The 17,547-nt window shown below is 34.9% G+C and overlaps 1 protein-coding gene across 1 annotated transcript in view; it reads left to right on the forward strand.

Moving 5' to 3' along the window:
* The window catches only part of NAALADL2 (N-acetylated alpha-linked acidic dipeptidase like 2), a 1,010,672-nt gene that overhangs the window by 967,699 nt on the left and 25,426 nt on the right, over positions 1-17,547 (forward strand). The window lies entirely within an intron of this gene.

Genomic DNA, 17,547 nt, shown 5'->3' on the forward strand with positions numbered 1-17,547 from the left:
CTTATAAAGCCCAGATCAAATAGCATGCCCAGGCTTCCCTGTGAGAATTAGATGGTCACTTTTGTCCTCCTGGGATGTAGATATAGATATATATACTTATTACTGTGTTTATAAGTTCAGAATATGGCACAATTGCCTATATTATGCCCATATTATAGTTCAACCAAAGTTTCAATCAATGAATAATTAATAGTTCATCATTGATCTATCATAATTGTTAATCATTAACTAATTAATGCTAGGAGACTAGGGTTCTGTAAAAGGTTCATATAGATACAGATATAAATATATATTCATGTATTTTAAACCAGATAATGCTTCTCTGCCTCTGACTTATTTTTCCATCGACTCTCTTCTTGTCCATGGTTACAGTGTAGAGATAAGAAGCCTTCTAAATCTATATTTTCTGAAGAGATGCTTATAGGTTATTAAAATTGAGAAAAGTTCCTATATACATATTAATAAAGTTCAGATCAACATGAGTACACATTAACATATATATAAGTATATATATGTGAGAGAGAGTAGAGAACATATATATGTAAAAATATATATAAATATATATATATGAGAGAGAGAGTAGAGAAGTTCCAAGGAACAGAGAGTTTAATTTTGTTAAAGCAAAAATTGTATTTCTGTAATTACTTTTGTTACAGACTCTACAATATAGCTATGGCTATGTATCTTCACTGAATGTCTGTTTTATAGCTAAAGATATTACAAAACCACAATGAAAGTCAATGATCTGATTTTTAGTTTTGTTGTTTGGTGTTTCTGGAAGATACTGAATTCATGTGTTAAAGAATTAAACCCTCTGTTTATCCATGGCCCAGCTACTGTGTAGTATAAACCTAGCCATTTTATCAAGTAACTTCAATTTCTACCTAGAACAATAACTATCTCTCTGGATAAGAGCATGATTCATTCACTGTGTTCAATCTATTCAAGGTATTTTAACTGAAAAAACCTAAAATGCCAGATTTTGACAGTCTTCATGTTAGTATTTTGCTGTGAACTTATAACATGCCCCAAATCACCAGATATTCTGTGCTCCTGACATACGTGTTATATTCAATCACTCTATCAAAATCAAGTGGATTGCTCTAGGTAGGGTTCTAGAGGGGAAGGGGGTGGGAGGATGGTGAGCCTGGTGATGGGTATTAAAGAGAGCACATTCTGCATGGAGCACTGGGTGTTATGCACAAACAATGAATCATGGAACACTACATCAAAAACTAATGATGTAATGTATGGTGATTAACATAACAATAAAAAAATTTTTTAAAAATCAAGTGGGACTTCTCATATTGTGTCCAACATCACAGAGCTAAAAATAAAAATACAAAAAACAAAAACAAAAAGAAAACATTTTACTGTGTGGTATAAGAAAGCACTGGAGAAAAGCATTCATTTGGTCAGGTACATAAATAAGACTTTAGAAATAATATCTGAATGTATGTATTTTACATTTTTGACATTAAATAATATGTTATAAATTATTTCAATTTTTATTATTTTAAAACAGAAATAAATGGTTACATAAACTTTAATAAGAATACCAAAATGTGTTGGGGCGCCTGGGTGGCTCAGTCGTTAAGCGCCTGCCTTCGGCTCAGGTCATGATCCCAGCGTTCTGGGATCGAGCCCCGCATCGGGCTCCCCGCTTGGCGGGAAGCCTGCCTCTCCCTCTTCCACTCCGCCTGCTTGTGTTCCTCTCTCACTGTGTCTCTCTCTGTCAAATAAATAAATAAAATCTTTGAAAAAAGAAAAAAGAATACCAAAATGTGTTTCAAAAGTAAACATCGGGCACCTAAAAAAATCAATAAAGAATTATTAGATGGCATTTTTAAGGTGTGAAATGAAAATGCTGTCCTTCTTTTTAGCCATATGCCTAAATTTGTCCTTCCTGAGAGGGGGGGGAAAGAACAAACAACTCTTTGTTAGACACAGATTTTTCTGTATCATAATTAGAAATGCAGATGGGAAGTTTAAATTAGGCAATGGCTGACAGGAGGAAAGACATTTGCTTTATAACTGTTGGGAGAGATTTCAAGTTCAAATCCTTTGAAATGAAACAAGGTCCATTTGTCACAGAGTGTACGTAATACAATGGCACATGGTCTGGTTAGTTGGCTCAAGCTTGGTTAAGACTAAAATGTATTTGTGGGACAAAAGGCAAATGAAGTACAGACACTGGTAAGGGATGTTCAGGGAAAAAAAAATGAATTCATTTTAAGTTTCCAAAGCTAACATATTAAAGCTTTCCAAATCTCTCCAAGAACTCGTCTAATACTTCTCTGTGATAGTTTTTACCTTTAAAAGAGGAAACATCTGCTATGCAAAAAAGATGTGATTCTTTTAGAATTTAAGATTATATATATGTATGTAAATTTAAAACTAAGTGTCTTGAGACTTGGAGAATATATATATATATATATATATATATATTTAATTATTTTAGATTTCTCTAAATTTCTTTTTCTAGCCAAGGACATACAACTGAGAATCTTATAAATAATTCCTCAAAATAATTAGAAGTATTGGTGTGAATTCTTGAGATTATGTCTAGCTTGATTTAAGTTTTTCTAAGTTTTAAACTGCAATATGATATACCTGGTATTTATTTTTATTGAAATTAAATATTAGAGACTAAGGAATATGATTTCGTCCTGCTCTCATACAGCTGATATGGGCCCAAGATTTGCACCCATAAAACAATCAGATAACAGTGTTTAAGCTAAAAGTTACTTTCGATTATTCATGTATATTAGAAGAAGACAACAATCTTAAACCATCTCTATAATAATGTTCATTTGTACCTATAGTGATGAGTGATGAGTGATGAGTAATATCATCATAGTAAAGATACCAGTTTTGTCAAATGAAGCCGAAACTACTAAAGAAACATTGTTAGTGAGCAAAATCACGTATGTTCTACCTCATTACCTGGAAAAAGAGTGTATTCACAGAATATATTCCTAGATTTTCTTTTTCTCTTGCATGATGATGTTCACAGAAATCTTCTCAACTCCTGATTTTGCTCAATCAGTGACAAGATAAAATATACATGAATCCGACAAATCTAGAGTACTAGCTTTGCTAGAATGTCTCCATTTGAAATGTATCCAGTGTGAAATGAGTTCATTATTCTCTGGTTTCTAATTCCTGCTTTGCTACTTGACGGGGTCATTTCTCCTCTCTCAATTACTGAATTAATGACCTTCTCTTTTTCCTCTCTCCTTCCCCCAATCCTTTTCTTCTTTGTAGTTCTGATACTTTATTTACTCGTATACCATTAGAGTAGTAAATAATTAGTTTTATTTACTACCCATATGAGCTTCAGTTTTTACTTATCTTGATGGTTTTATTAATTTTTCTGAATTACATACTAATATTACTCTTTATTAATTCATAAATTTAAATAATGTATTAACATTGCATATTTAAAGATAGATTTAGTTCATAAACAGCCATCAAATTACTCCTTTTACCCCAAACATGGTTATAATCACTATTCTTAGCTCATGCATATTTTTAATATTTAAAAATACTTAAATCTCTATTTTTAGTTCCACCAACTCTCAATTGTATCTTAATTTCTCCCCATATAGAGTTAATATATTATTGCCCCTATGCTTCTTTAATCTCCAAATATGCAACATTTGCTACTTTTATGTTGACAAAATTCCTATTATTTACATTCTACTGTATTATCATAATTATTTATATATAGCTTTATTTCAAAAGTTGAAATGTACAGTAAACAATATGTATAACATTTTAACTATGTAACTATCATTCACTACTGAGGCAAGTAGGCTATCAGAATTATATACATTTCTAACCAATAAAACAACCTCATTCCACTCAAAAATACTACTCATATAGATTTTCCTTTCTTACTTATTGATCAAAATCTAGAGACACATCAGTTAACTTCAGATTTTGTTTTTTTCCCTTCTCTGCAGAATTTCTGATTGTTGTTTTTTGTTTTTTTTTTCCCCTCCTCCTTATTGAGTGAAGAAACATCTTCTGTTTTCAAATATTCCAAATATCTGCCAGCTTATTACTTGTTCTATTCATTGGTTGAAATCCATTCCATTCTTAAGCTTCACTGATTGATACTCTATTTTAAATTGGAAGTTTCATATTTAAATTATAACTCTCATATGAATTTTGGATTTTGCTTTGATCTTTGTGCCCTTCCAGATGTCTCTGTCCCTTTGCTTCTTATTGGACCATTTGTTTTTTGGATAGCTGTATAGCTTCACTCCTATTTCTTCCATTCGGTATTCTTTTGAATGACAGTCACTGTTTCCTGTATTCCATATCACCCTTTTTCTTATTCTTCTCCTCATTTTGTAGCATCTTAAAGAAATTTTCTAAGAATACATACATGAGAAGTAAGCTTTGTGAGCCCATGCAATAGAGAGGTCCTGATTCTGTTTACACAACTGATTGATAGAGTGGGTCTAGAATTCTAGGTTTAAAATAACTTCCTCTAAAAACTCTAAAGGCGTTTCCCCATTTTCTGGTACTATCCTAACTTGCTGATGAGGATCCTGATGCCAGTCTTACTCTCATTCCTTTGTAGATATTATGCTTTTTATTACTTTGTCATGTGTTTTTTATCTTTGGAAGATTTTGGGTTCTTTATGTTTCTTGTTATAATAGCATAGCATTTTAAGAATAATTTATAAGAATAGAGTTACTAAAGAAGGGCCAGCCTTACATCATGTTTTTAAGATAAGACAATTACTTACATTGTGAAATTTCAGATGTCCCTAGAGGTCTGCATGCTCTTCCAGTGCTGGCCTAACATGTTATATACACCCATAACTAAGTCATTTAGTTGGGATAAACACAGATCTTTTCAAAGGCTCCTGTAAATATGCAAATTAAGAGTAACAGGTTAATTCACCAGGTGTTCGTTGAGTGTCTTAGCCAGTGCATTAAGCACTGGAGGTACACTGATACTGAGAAACTAGTATATAATGATCAATCAACATAAGATCTTGGAACAAGAGAGGCAGGCAAATGAGAAATCTGGAGGCAGAAGAAGAAGCCAGAGGACTTGACTCAAGGTCCAGCTCTAGGAATGGAGTGTAGGGAGGAAGCTTAAGTTAAGGGAATAATCTCTGAAATCAGACTGGCTTCAGATTCCTCCTTAAGACTTACATGGACACCAAAAGCTACTTAAACTTTCTAAGAAATAAATGTCTTTATATACAACAAAGCATTTAACATAATGCCTAGTACATAGTAGCCACTCTGTAAATGTTAGCCATTATTATTATTATTATTGCCATTTAGTAATTGTGCAGCCTTGGCTGAGAGACTGAAATTCTGATCATTAACACTGTCATGGGGACAGTGGAATTAATGATTTTTATGTGACAGGATTTTAAATGAGCATACCATGCAATATATAAAATGATAAATGCTTTTTTATCATAGAGTACCGATATGCCAGCGTAAATTCACTAGCAGTAATTTTTATAGCCCACATTTCAGAAACACTTTTAGAGTAATGGGAGGCTTGCTAATATGTTATCACTATCGATACCACACCATTAAGGGTGTAACAAAGATGTTCCTCCAAGGCAGTAAGTAACATCCACACTCAGGGCCTTCACGATGTTGAATAAAATGATCCAAACAATCAATTTAACCTCAAATGTGTTTCAACTTGTAAAACACTGAGTCATTAACCTTAACAATGTCAGTGTGCTCTTACTACAAAACTCAACTAAATGAGTGTCCAGAAGAATATTTAAGAGTACAATTCATGTAGAGTAATGTACTAAAAGCATTACCAAAGCCTGTTAGAGGGAATAACCCTGGAGTGCACTGTGAAGGATTAAGTCACTTGAAATAGCTCATGAGTGGAAACATCATGCAAGTTTCTCAGAATGGCTCATGGCTACGGCAGTGGGAGCTGTGTTTAGACATCTGACGGCCTGGGGGGTAGGGGAAACTTATATTCTTTGAGACATATTATTTGGCCCCATATTTGTCCCTTAATAGGAGTATGACCTCTGTCTCAGTCTCCATGTCTATAAGCAGGTGGAAATAATCCCTACCTAAAGAGCACAGCTGAGGGGATTACAGGAGACAAGGGAAAGGCCTCAAAATATATAAAAAATGAAACAAATCAAGCTATTACTATTAATACCGTTAGGACAATGGAATTACCTAAACCAGTTTTTACATTTTCACATACTGCTTCCCATTTTAAACTTTTAATGCTTCCCATTTTAGGCTTTTAGGAATCAAGCAGCATTAAAAAAAAAAAAAATTGAGGTCTATTTTTGGGCCCAGCCATGGGGTTAGAGGAAAAAAAAATCCTCACTGGTGATAATCCCTATCATGTTGTATAATAGACACCAATATTTTCACTCTACTGTCTGCCATTTCCTATGTCTGTATTTTATTCTTACATGGTCACGTAGGAGAGAGAGAAATTTAAGTCCATCTCTTTTGGAAAGTTTTGATAATTTGTAAAATATGTATTGGCCAAGAGAATGAATCTAATGAGGCTTGATGGCTCTGGGTAGATATTAACTATTTTGTTATGCCCTTCATTACTTTGAATAATAGCTGGAAAATATCTAATATACATGTACACATATATTCAGATATAGATCTATATACGCATGTACCTATATAAAGAGAACAGAGATAGTGTTCATGTTTTTAAAGAGTATGGCTCTTCAGAGAAGATATTATAAAAGCCTGTCAGCTATATGATAATCATAGCCAAAGTTTACTGAGCACTTATAAGCCAGAAACTGTGCAAAGCTCTCTCTATAGATGCAGATATTGATATTCATGTAATCCAGTGATCTTCAACTGGGGGAATTTTGCCTTCCAGCAGGCTTTTAGTGATATCTGGAGACATTTTTGGTTGTCATGCCTGAGGGGCGGAGCGCTACACTGGCATCTAGTAAACAGAGACCAGATATGTGGCTAAACATCCTTCAAAACACAGGGCAGCACTCCACGACAAAGAATTATCTGGTACAATGTCATAGTGTTGAGGTTGAGAAACCCTGACATAATAATCAAGGTAATCATGATGCAGGTATCATTAAAACTCTCACTTTGTAGATGAGGAGATTATAGTTGAAAGAAGTTAACTTGTAAAAGGTTACAGGTCAGTAAGAAACAAGGATGGACAATCAACAATAGCCACACTTTTATCCACAAACTCATTCCCACAAACAGATCTTAAAAGCATTCCATACTTTAGCTAGAATTAGATATATTCTTGTAATGTTGATTAGGTAGGAGACTTAATAATAGAACAGTCAAACCCAAACTTGTATGTCCACAGTAGGTTTTTTTTTTTTTCTCCCACAAATTAATGGAGTGAAAGATCCAAACAAGAGGGGAAATGATTGAATTGTTGATAAGTAAACATTCACTCTATTCAAAGTTCAGGTATGTCATACCCTCTGCTTTCATAAAGATGGGAAACTTGCTTTGAAAAGTGCTAATGAGAGTTGAAAGTTACCTTCAAGAAGTTATGCATATTTCAAAAGAAATAAAAGTCATTATGCATTCTCTCTAAAGAGGATACAATCTCAAACTGTCAAAACCCTAAACTCTTCTACATATATTACATACAAATGCCATCTTTTAAAAACCTCTTTCCATTTTTTCTTCTAAATTAGCTTAGTGGGCCATGGTATTTACAGTATCTTGGTCTGGCCTGTGAATAATGTGACAGGTAATTTCTTCACTTCTTCTTGCCTGTAGTTAAGTTTGACTGAAGATATGGAAAACAACTTTTATGACTTAGGTGGTAAAAATAAATGTTCTGTAAGCCGTACAGAGCCAGGTTCTGGACAGCTAGCATAAAATATTGCATACCGAATTTATATCTGCCAATAAATAATTTAAAAAACTAGGGATATTTTATACTAACGTATGCTAAACTATTTTCTCAAAACAAATTGATAATGTTGGTAATAATCTCAACATACCTGTGATGTTAACTGGAGAGCAGGCTTCTCAACATCAAAAAAGTATTCTACTTGGTGCTCAAAAGACGAATCACAAATAAATAACATTCATGACTGGGAAGCACTAATTTTAAGGATTAATTCTTTATGGTAAAGAGAATGGCAACATTCAAAGAATGGCATAGTAATAATAGTCTATTCCTAACTCTACAAAGGATAAGGACACGCCTTCTGCAAGAGCCTATGGTTGCAAACAACATGAAAATTCTCTCTAAGATAGTATAATTTAGCTGCGTTTAGTTTATAATGATTATGATTAAATCTAAACTATTATAAGCAAACCACCATCTGGAACCATAGCAAATCAAGATTCTATTTTCTATGATGACCAATCATGGAAAGCTTATTCAGATTTCCACTTTGCAATATTGTATAGTAATGTGATTAGATAATCATGCAAACCAATGAACCCAGCTAACTGGAACATAAACAAATGTACAGTGTGTCACTTGGAAATACTTAAGTACTTTATCAGGGCTTCCTGACCCAAACTGCTAAAGTTATTTTAAAAGAACAGGAAGGAAATTTAACAGCAAGTATTCTAAATCTATATGAAAAGATATTTAAAGGGGGAATAGAAGGATTGGAGAAGGTAGACAATTTATATGTAGTTTGCAAGTTCAAATGAACACTTCAGGGATAGAACAGAAACATAGTCAAGAAGCTACAAATCAATTTCCTAAAAAACAAGCAAACAAACAAAAGACCAACCCCCAAAAACACAATCCTCTGCAGTCCACATTAATCTAAAATCGTACTGGCTGTTTGGGGTTGGATTGTGTCTCCAAGATGTTGACGTTTTAACCCCCAATACCTTTGAAAATGATCTTATGGGGATATAGGGTCTTTGCAGATTATTAGGCTAAAATGAGGTCATTAGAGTAACTCTTAATCCAATATGACTGTGTCTATATTAAAAGGGAAAATCTGGACACAAAGACAGAGACAGGTAGAATGCCATGTGAATATTGGAATTATGTTGCTACAAGCCAAAGAATGCCAAAGATTAAAGCACCAGAAGCTAGGAGAGAGGCATGGAACACATTTTTCTTTACAGCCTTCAGAGAGAAACAACCCTGCCTACTGACACCTCGATCTTGATTTATAGGCTCTAGGAATGTGAGACAATAAATTTCGTTGTTTGAACCACCCAGTACTGGTAGTACTTTGTTAAGGCAGCCCCAAGAAATGAGCACACTGTTTAAATAGGGATTAATGTAATTCAGAGGACTGTTTCATGGTTGTACCCTCTTGGTACAAACATAGTGTACAAATATGGTTAGGACAAAACTTGCAGACTCAACCAGCATATACACTATGAGGAGAAAAAGAGAATACAATGAACTTCAAGGCATTACCCTATTAGATGTCATGAGAATGATAAAAACAATAGTTGTGTTGAGGAAAAGATTATGTTATTGATAGGACTATTAAAAATTGTTCACTGGAAAATGTGGAAGGTTGCTAAGCCAGGGAAAGGAAAGGGAAGAGAGGCATAAGTAAAGACATTTTCTGGAGGTTAGTCTTTAAGCAGTTGCAGGATGAAGTGGTGGCAGGGAAGTCTACCAAAATAGGAGACCAAAGTCCTTTATGAGGGCATAATGAATGGCCTACACCAGCTGGAGTTTCAATGATAGCAGTGAGATACACAGTAAGAAAAAATAAATTGAACTCAGCAATGGAGTGACTGGCAAAAATAGGAGTTAGAAAAAATTGATTGGGGGATGAAGAAGAAAAGAGTCAACAATAATTTCAAGAATTAGAGCTTGGGTGGATGAGCTTATGGCGATGTTCTGGGAAAGTGATGTTATCACATGTCTAGATTCTGAATTAAGAGGACATTATAATACATAGATGCCTTTATAAATGGACCCTACCAGTAACCAATCCATGGACGATTCCAGAAACGGACTTTGAATATTACCATGGAAGAAGCCATCATGATGCTACCTGTCACTTTGACCTCTGGAGAGGTACAGGAGTTTGTAGACTTGTAAGACCTGATGCTCTCTGCTGAAATTTCTCTCTCTCTGATTTATTGTCTGACAGGTACAGTCTCAGTTTTATTTTTCCCCCATAGTACTCTTGAGACTTATATTATTTATGGTGGATGTATCTGTATTTCGTGAAGGGTTCAAGAATCTATGGTGATGTTAACAAAGTTTTAAATATACATGTAAATTCTAAGAAAATAAAAATAATTAAAATTTTAAATGAATCACTTTGTTTGCTATGGCTCAGACAACTTATGTTTAGAGAAATCACTTGGCACTGAGCCTTGGCTTCTTTTATTGCCATTTATTTGTTTATGCTCATGCCTGGATGCTCTAAAGAGATTATAAATCCCTTGAGCACCATGGATTGTATCATAGCTTTACTTGTTCTTAATGCATAGCATACTGTTCTGCACCTACTTTGTGCTCAATTAAACTTAATTGATGGTGATGATTAATATTTTTTAAGGAAGAGAAAGACTAAATTTCTTTCATGTTACCGTAATATATTTGTTCCTTTCCATCATTTCTTCTGTCTAGAATATTTTTTTATAAACATAAACAAGTCTAACAAATGTTTTTGGGAAACTTTTAGGACTATGAGTCTGGTATTTCTTTTAGCATCAGAGTTAAATTTTCTGTTTATTTTATTTTTTTAAAGATTTTATTTATTTTTTTGAGAGAGACAGTGATAGCAATAGACATAACGAGAGACAGCACAAATGGGAAGGAGAGGATAAGCAGGCTCCCTGCCCAGCAGGGAGCCCGATGTGGGACTTGATCTCAGGACCCTGGTTTCATGACCTGAGCCAAACAAAGGCAGACGTTTCACCGACGGAGCCACCCAGGCACCCCCAATTTTTGATTTAAAATAAGCTAAATTCTATTCTTCATTTTTAGAACAATGCTTCGTATTACATATGAAAACATAGAATCCAATAATAAAATGGATAAAATAGAAATATGAATACATTAAGATTCAGGATATACTTGCCACTTCTACACTAATCCCCACCTACCCACCCACCGACCCATGATGAAGTGTCCTTTTTCCCAGGGCATCTCCTGAAAAACGACATCAGAGAATGATAGAGTACAATGTGGTACAAGTCTATTTTTTTTGTTGCCTTACAGGTTAATCATTGTGTATAGCAGTACCAGCTATTCTGAAGGGGTGGCATGCCCACTCTCCAGAGACATTCATCATGCCCTGGGCCTCTTAACAATCTGCACTCCCCTTCTCCACCTCTAAATACACGTATCTACCTTGGTGCAGTACGAAAAGTCAGTATCCATAATTTTAAAATCATGACCTTGGAATCATTAAAAGCTGACTTATGTGCACTTTTAACTCCAATTTTTTTCATTGTCTTCTCTGTCCTATCCTCTTAGGAACTGCTATGACCTTGTTGAAGAAATTCTATATACTGCTTCCTTGCAGTAGTTTTGAACAATATACTAGAACTTTCACAAGGCAATCTCTGACACCTGTCAAGCTAGTTGTCACACATTTTCTATTTTCCAGCTGCAACACCTGAAATACTTCAAAGCTGCTTGAAGTTCAGCCTTATGTTACATGCCTTGATAAACTTGAGCATAGACTCCTTTATGAATGTCATCCTCATATTGATTATTAAATTAATTACAAATTTACAATTTCTCAGGCTGGACCCTTCAGTTAATATCTTAGCCATATTATTTCTGTTTTTATATCTGGAAAGATATTTAAATATCTTGATCTATGCTGACATTCATTTCCAAATACAGACTCCACACTGAATATCCTTACAAAATAGTTTTTAATGTTAGTAAATTAATATTGAGTAAGTTAGTATAAAAGAAAATCAATTAAAAGAATGAACACTGTTGGCAAGAGTGAGAGTAAAAAACAATCTAATGCTTTGCCACAAAGGTTTTAAAATACACCACCATTCAGGAAGATCTTTTTCCAACATCTCGAAGGGCTTAAAATATTCATATTTTGACCCAAACTTTAAACCCACAAATTTACTTCAGAGGAACTGGAGAGAGGAACAAATATCAAGTCTACACATTTCCACAAAATATTACCTATCATAACAAAACAATGCAGGCAAACTTATCGAATAATAGGTGCACAGTTACATCAATTTATGATGCAATTATATTATGGATTATTATGTTTTAAAACAATCTGAAAACTGTATTAATATCATCTTAAATAAATGAATAGCAACAATATATACAGAGCATGACTAAAATTTGATTAAAGAAGTTAGGGAGGGAGGAGGGGGGAGATTAAGGTTTGTAAGCATATCGTAGCTATGATTAAAATATTAATTTAAAAAATGTATCCATCCACTCATTCACACATTTACTTAATGAATGTAAAATTACCAATAACTATATTTCAAGCAAACAGAATTATTTTGCTTTCCAGTATAGTATTTTAGTTATATTATGCTACATAGCAGGGCTCTCTTTACAAGATATATTTGAAAAGACTATGGCTACCAACAGAATATAAGAAAACTAAATGCTGACTAAGTTCTCAACCAGCATTCCCTACTTTCCAGTTTTCTGATTGTGTTTTCGTTTGGAATTCACATTTTTCTCCTTAAGTTTCAAACACAGAAATTTCTACTGTTCCTCTGTCAAAAAAAATATCCAAAGATGTTTCTTGGCTCAAAATATTTTGGTATGCATATACACACCATTTGGGCTCATAAAACACAATTTTATAAACTTTTCACAGTAGTACATGATCATAATCTTCAAAATGGAGTAGATGGCAGAGAACATAGCACTTGAAGATGCCCAGAGTTTGTTCAAGATTCCATCATGCATTTCTTTGCTTAGAAAGTTTACTGAAATGAACTCTTGCTCTAGAACTCATGTCCCAGACACTGGGTCTGTTTGAATATTTTTCATTTTGACAACTTCTCACTTCTTTTTATACTTCATTAAGTTTCATTTTTTTTTAAGATTCTATTTATTTATTCGTGAGAGACAGAGGGGGGAGGGAGGCAGAGGGAGAGGGAGAAGTAGGTTCCCCACGGAGCAAGGAGCCCAATGTAGGACTCAATCCCAGGACCCCGGGATCACGACCCAAGCCAAAGGCAGACACTTAACCAACTGAGCCATCCAGGCGCCCTAAGCTTGAAATTTTGAAACACATTTTCAACCATATCCTGGAAGTGATTTGCTGTATTGATTACCTCACAGCTTCAAGGTCACAACCATTAGAGAGCCACACCTCTTAGAACCTAGGTTAGTTAGGTCAACACCCAGCTGATACTGCCAATGATCCTATAATGATTGGTTAAGGTCTCTAGTTTTCTTAGCAACAAATCTTAGATAACACACTCAAGGCATTTGAGCAGGTTTCTTCAAGAATATTTATTTTCCTACACCAGGACTGTCAACAGTTTGGCATACCTAAAGTTCAGTATCTAGAGTTTAGTCACTTTTTATTTCCAAGGTTTTTTTATCTTAAGTCAACTCAGAGAAACGTGCCTACTCAGAGTCCATGACTCCCTTTCTAGATTAAGTTCTAGTTAACCTTGAATTCTAGAATCTCAGAATTCCCTGCTCAAAAGGCCTTATATCTGTTTCCAGTGGCCAACCTTCTTTTCCAGGTCTATAATCTCCAGGGAAGACTGTCCCTCCAGTATGCAACCCTAGGCCGAGGAAATGGGTGAGAAGTAGCCATTTATGGGTGCTAGGGACTATGCTTACAAGTGCAGACTGGGTACACACACATGTACACGAGGCCCCTCATAGTGTGGGACTGAACCAAGGGTGGGCAGAAAAAGAAGGGTGGGTCAAGGATCAAGGGTCAGGAGCTGAGGGTCAGTTCTTCCTCTGTCACCACATTTAGGCATAGGAGTCTCATGAGTCTGCGAACATTAAATTCAAGCCTGCCTTCCCAATATTTTTAAATAGGTGTTTGTCAGATCAGGAGGAAAGTATATTTCACTGAACATTTTTTTAGTTTGATTTATAACATTTAAAGAGTATGTACACGTAACAGCCCCCATTTGTACCATTGCCTTGTGCCCTGAAATGTTAGGGGGGAATTGGGCTATAGCTTCACCTATGATCAAATTAAACACATTAAGTCACTTGAAATAGACTAAATTTCAGAGTCAATTAAAAAAAAAGAAAAGAAAAAGAAAGAAAGAAAAGAAAACAGAATGGGAGGAAAGGGAGTGGGAGCAGAAAACCATCCAGAAAAGGCAAGGGGAGAAAAAGAAGAAAAGAATATGAAGAATATGACCTTATGTGCAGGAAAATGTAAAAGAAGCCAGACTGGAGAGGGGAGAGAGAAGAAAATTGAGGAAAGAAGTGTGAAAAAGAATAGACAATACAGAATAGGAGTTTAGCAGAGAACAGCTATAGATAAATGCATTGGGCTAGGAGTAGGCATAACTAAGTCAGGACTTAATTTATTGCTTTTTTTCTTCTAGTCCTGATTCTCTCTAAGCTTCTATTTCCTTTTATTACAGAATAATGAATTAAGCTACGTGGGTTCAATGATCAGTGTTGCTCTAGAAGTCAATGAATCTATGACTGTTGTTTTTTGTTTGTTTGTTTGTTTTTTTCAGTCACTCCATCAGAGAAATTCTGGGCCAGGCCCATCTGTGGACCCATAACTCATATGACCATCCTCCCACCAAAGAAGCCTCTGATCTTACTTTGACCACTTGGATTGTCCAAAATCACAACTGGTGGGAGTCTGCAAACCAATGATAGCCGATGGAGCTTCTATTCCTAACCTGAACCTGTGGCCAGTATAGAAAAGAAGTGCTTTGAATTTCACCTCAATATTTTGCCATGTCCTAATCTGATTTTATTATTTCTAACAATAGGTCTCAGCAATAATGACACAAAATTTCTTTTCAATTCAATTTCCATATATGTATACCTGAGTGATAAATTAGAAGTTGTCTCTAAACATGGAGTATGTATAACATTTCGAATGCTCTGATAAGAATTATCAATGAATAAATATAAAGTGAGAAGATACTAATTTAAAGAGCTAAAAATGACCTTGTGCGTGAAGTTACCGTTTATTTTTTTCCTACTTTTGCCCATTTATCAGTACTACATAAACACTACACTATTTAGACTTAAAACATTTTTCACTAATAAGAGAAAAATATCAAAATAATTTCGATGCTAATGCTATTGACAAGAGACTGTGAAAATCAAAATACTGGTAAATACTTTGTTCTCCTTCAGAATATTCTCTGTTCATTTAAAATCACAGGGACAGAGCATCATAAAAGACTGACGACAACTGCAACTCTCTTGAGACTAATATAAAAGCTGGAACTTTCATGAGGAAGCTATAGTGATCTTTAAAAGCCAAGTGGCCTTGGCTTCAACCCATTTCTTTTTAACATTTATGAGACTTCAAAGGCCACTGTTGTGTCTTTCTTTGTAGTTTCTATAGAAGCATTTGCTTATTAAAAAACAAACAAAACTATAAGCTTCTGTGTGAAACACTATTAACTGTGAAACAGATGTTGAAAACCTGCAATTCCAGATGCAAATAAAACGGTATGGAATTGTGGAGATTAAGGAATGGACAAGGAAATTCAATCACAGCCATAGTCATCATCCACAGCTATATGAAATCTAGATATGCTGTTTCCTTCTGGAGTTAACAGTTAGAGCATATGGGTACCAAAACTGCTGTTAACATTTTAATTATTCATTTTAAAGAGTCATCTAAATTCATCCCCAAAATAATTTTAATTTTTAAAGATTTATTTATTTATTTGGGGCAGAGAGAGAATGAGAGAGAGCACATGAGTGGGGGGAAGGGCAGAGGGAGACCAAGAGGGAGAGAAGCAGACTCCCCACTGAGCAGAGAGCCCCATATGGGGCCTGATCTCACAACCCAGATCTCACAACCCCAGGTCATGACCTGAGCCAAAACCAAGAGTTGGCTGCTTAACTGACTGAACCACCCAGGTACCCCTCCTCAAAATGGTTTTAGATTTCAAAATATTCTACTTGAAGAAATATGTCATTATCTTTAAAATTAGAAGAGACAAACGTCCTTGTCCTCATCTTCCAAAATGAACTTGGAAATAAGATTATAAATGCTATTTGTCTTGGACAAGACTTTGTAAATTACTATAAGGAAACATTCATAACAATTTTGTCATTATATGTAAACTATGGGCTCATTTTAAATTCAGTTAAGAAATATTACCCACTTCCAGCTATTGCTTAACTTTAAGAATTGTCAAAGCTGAAATGTTTAGAACCTTTGTATAGGAAAGTAGAAATAAAAAGAAACACCACATACTGTGGTGTTACATTGCACTATGGACATAGTGGGAGGTGGAAAGCATTTTAGGACTAGTCATTATATGTAGAAAACCTCAAGAAACAGTCTAAGACTAGGGGGGGAAAGCCCAGATATCTGGCACTACAGTGTGCTGGTTTGAGCCTTACTCTACCACTTAGTAGACGGGTGATGTTGGCCACTTGGTGCCTAGGTTTCATCTTTAATGAAAGTGGTAATACTAGTACCTTCCTAATAAGTACTAGTTATAAGGACAAGAACTAAATTAAATGAATGAACATGTTTAAAGTATTTAGAGCAAAACAATGCCTACCACAGATGTTACATGTGTTAAATAAAATTTTCCTTCATACTACCCTGCCTCCATCACTTCACTTACAGAGTGAGCCATCTTACCCAATATGATTGGTCCCACTGACTGGCAGGTTAATTATTTAGAAGCTGGTTCAATTAAATAATCAGTAAGAAAAATACATTTCTAAAGTAATATGTTAATTTAGAACTTGTACATGTTTATTGGCCCAATATTTTGATGAAAAGCCAAAACCTTTTCTCTAAACATTGACCTGTTGAATAAAGCTGTTATTTCTTTCTTGTCCTAAACATTAATACATTTCAAGCTGCTTTTTTATTTAAAGTGAATTATTAAAGATGTTTGTGAAGTAGACCGAGTGCGGAATGCATCTAGATTACTACCATTTCCCCAAATCTTTAAGAGCTGCCTGGTCTACTGCATATCAATTTTTTATTAGCAATTCACCATTTAGAACATTATCATTATAGTTTTCTTAGAAGTAATTTTTTTCATATTCATGACTCACAAGTTTATGTAGCAATTAAAATGCCTTGTTATTTATAACAAATGCAAAAAGGGCATATATAGATCTGAGAGTATAGCTGGCTCCGGGCAAGCATACCACATAAACTAAGAAAACACAGGTGTGCAAAAATTCAGAAGGGATCTACCATGATGAGCTTCAAGGAGGCTTGGGCATTGATCTTTGTGCTCTAAAGGAATGGAAATTGTCAATGCATTCCACAAGCTAATTAAGTGGAAGTCACTTAAGAGAACTTCTTTTTTTTTGTTTTTTTAAAGATTTTATTTATTTATTTGACAGAGACAGAGATAGCGAGAGCGGGAACACAAGCAGCGGGAGCGGGAGAGGGAGAAGCAGGCTTCCCGCGGAGCAGGGAGTCCGATGCGGGGCTCGATCCCAGGACCCTG

This window comes from Leptonychotes weddellii, chromosome 1 (genome assembly GCF_054177405.1).
Source record: "Leptonychotes weddellii isolate Sample4059 chromosome 1, ASM5417740v2, whole genome shotgun sequence".
NCBI classification, from domain to species: Eukaryota; Metazoa; Chordata; class Mammalia; order Carnivora; family Phocidae; genus Leptonychotes; species Leptonychotes weddellii.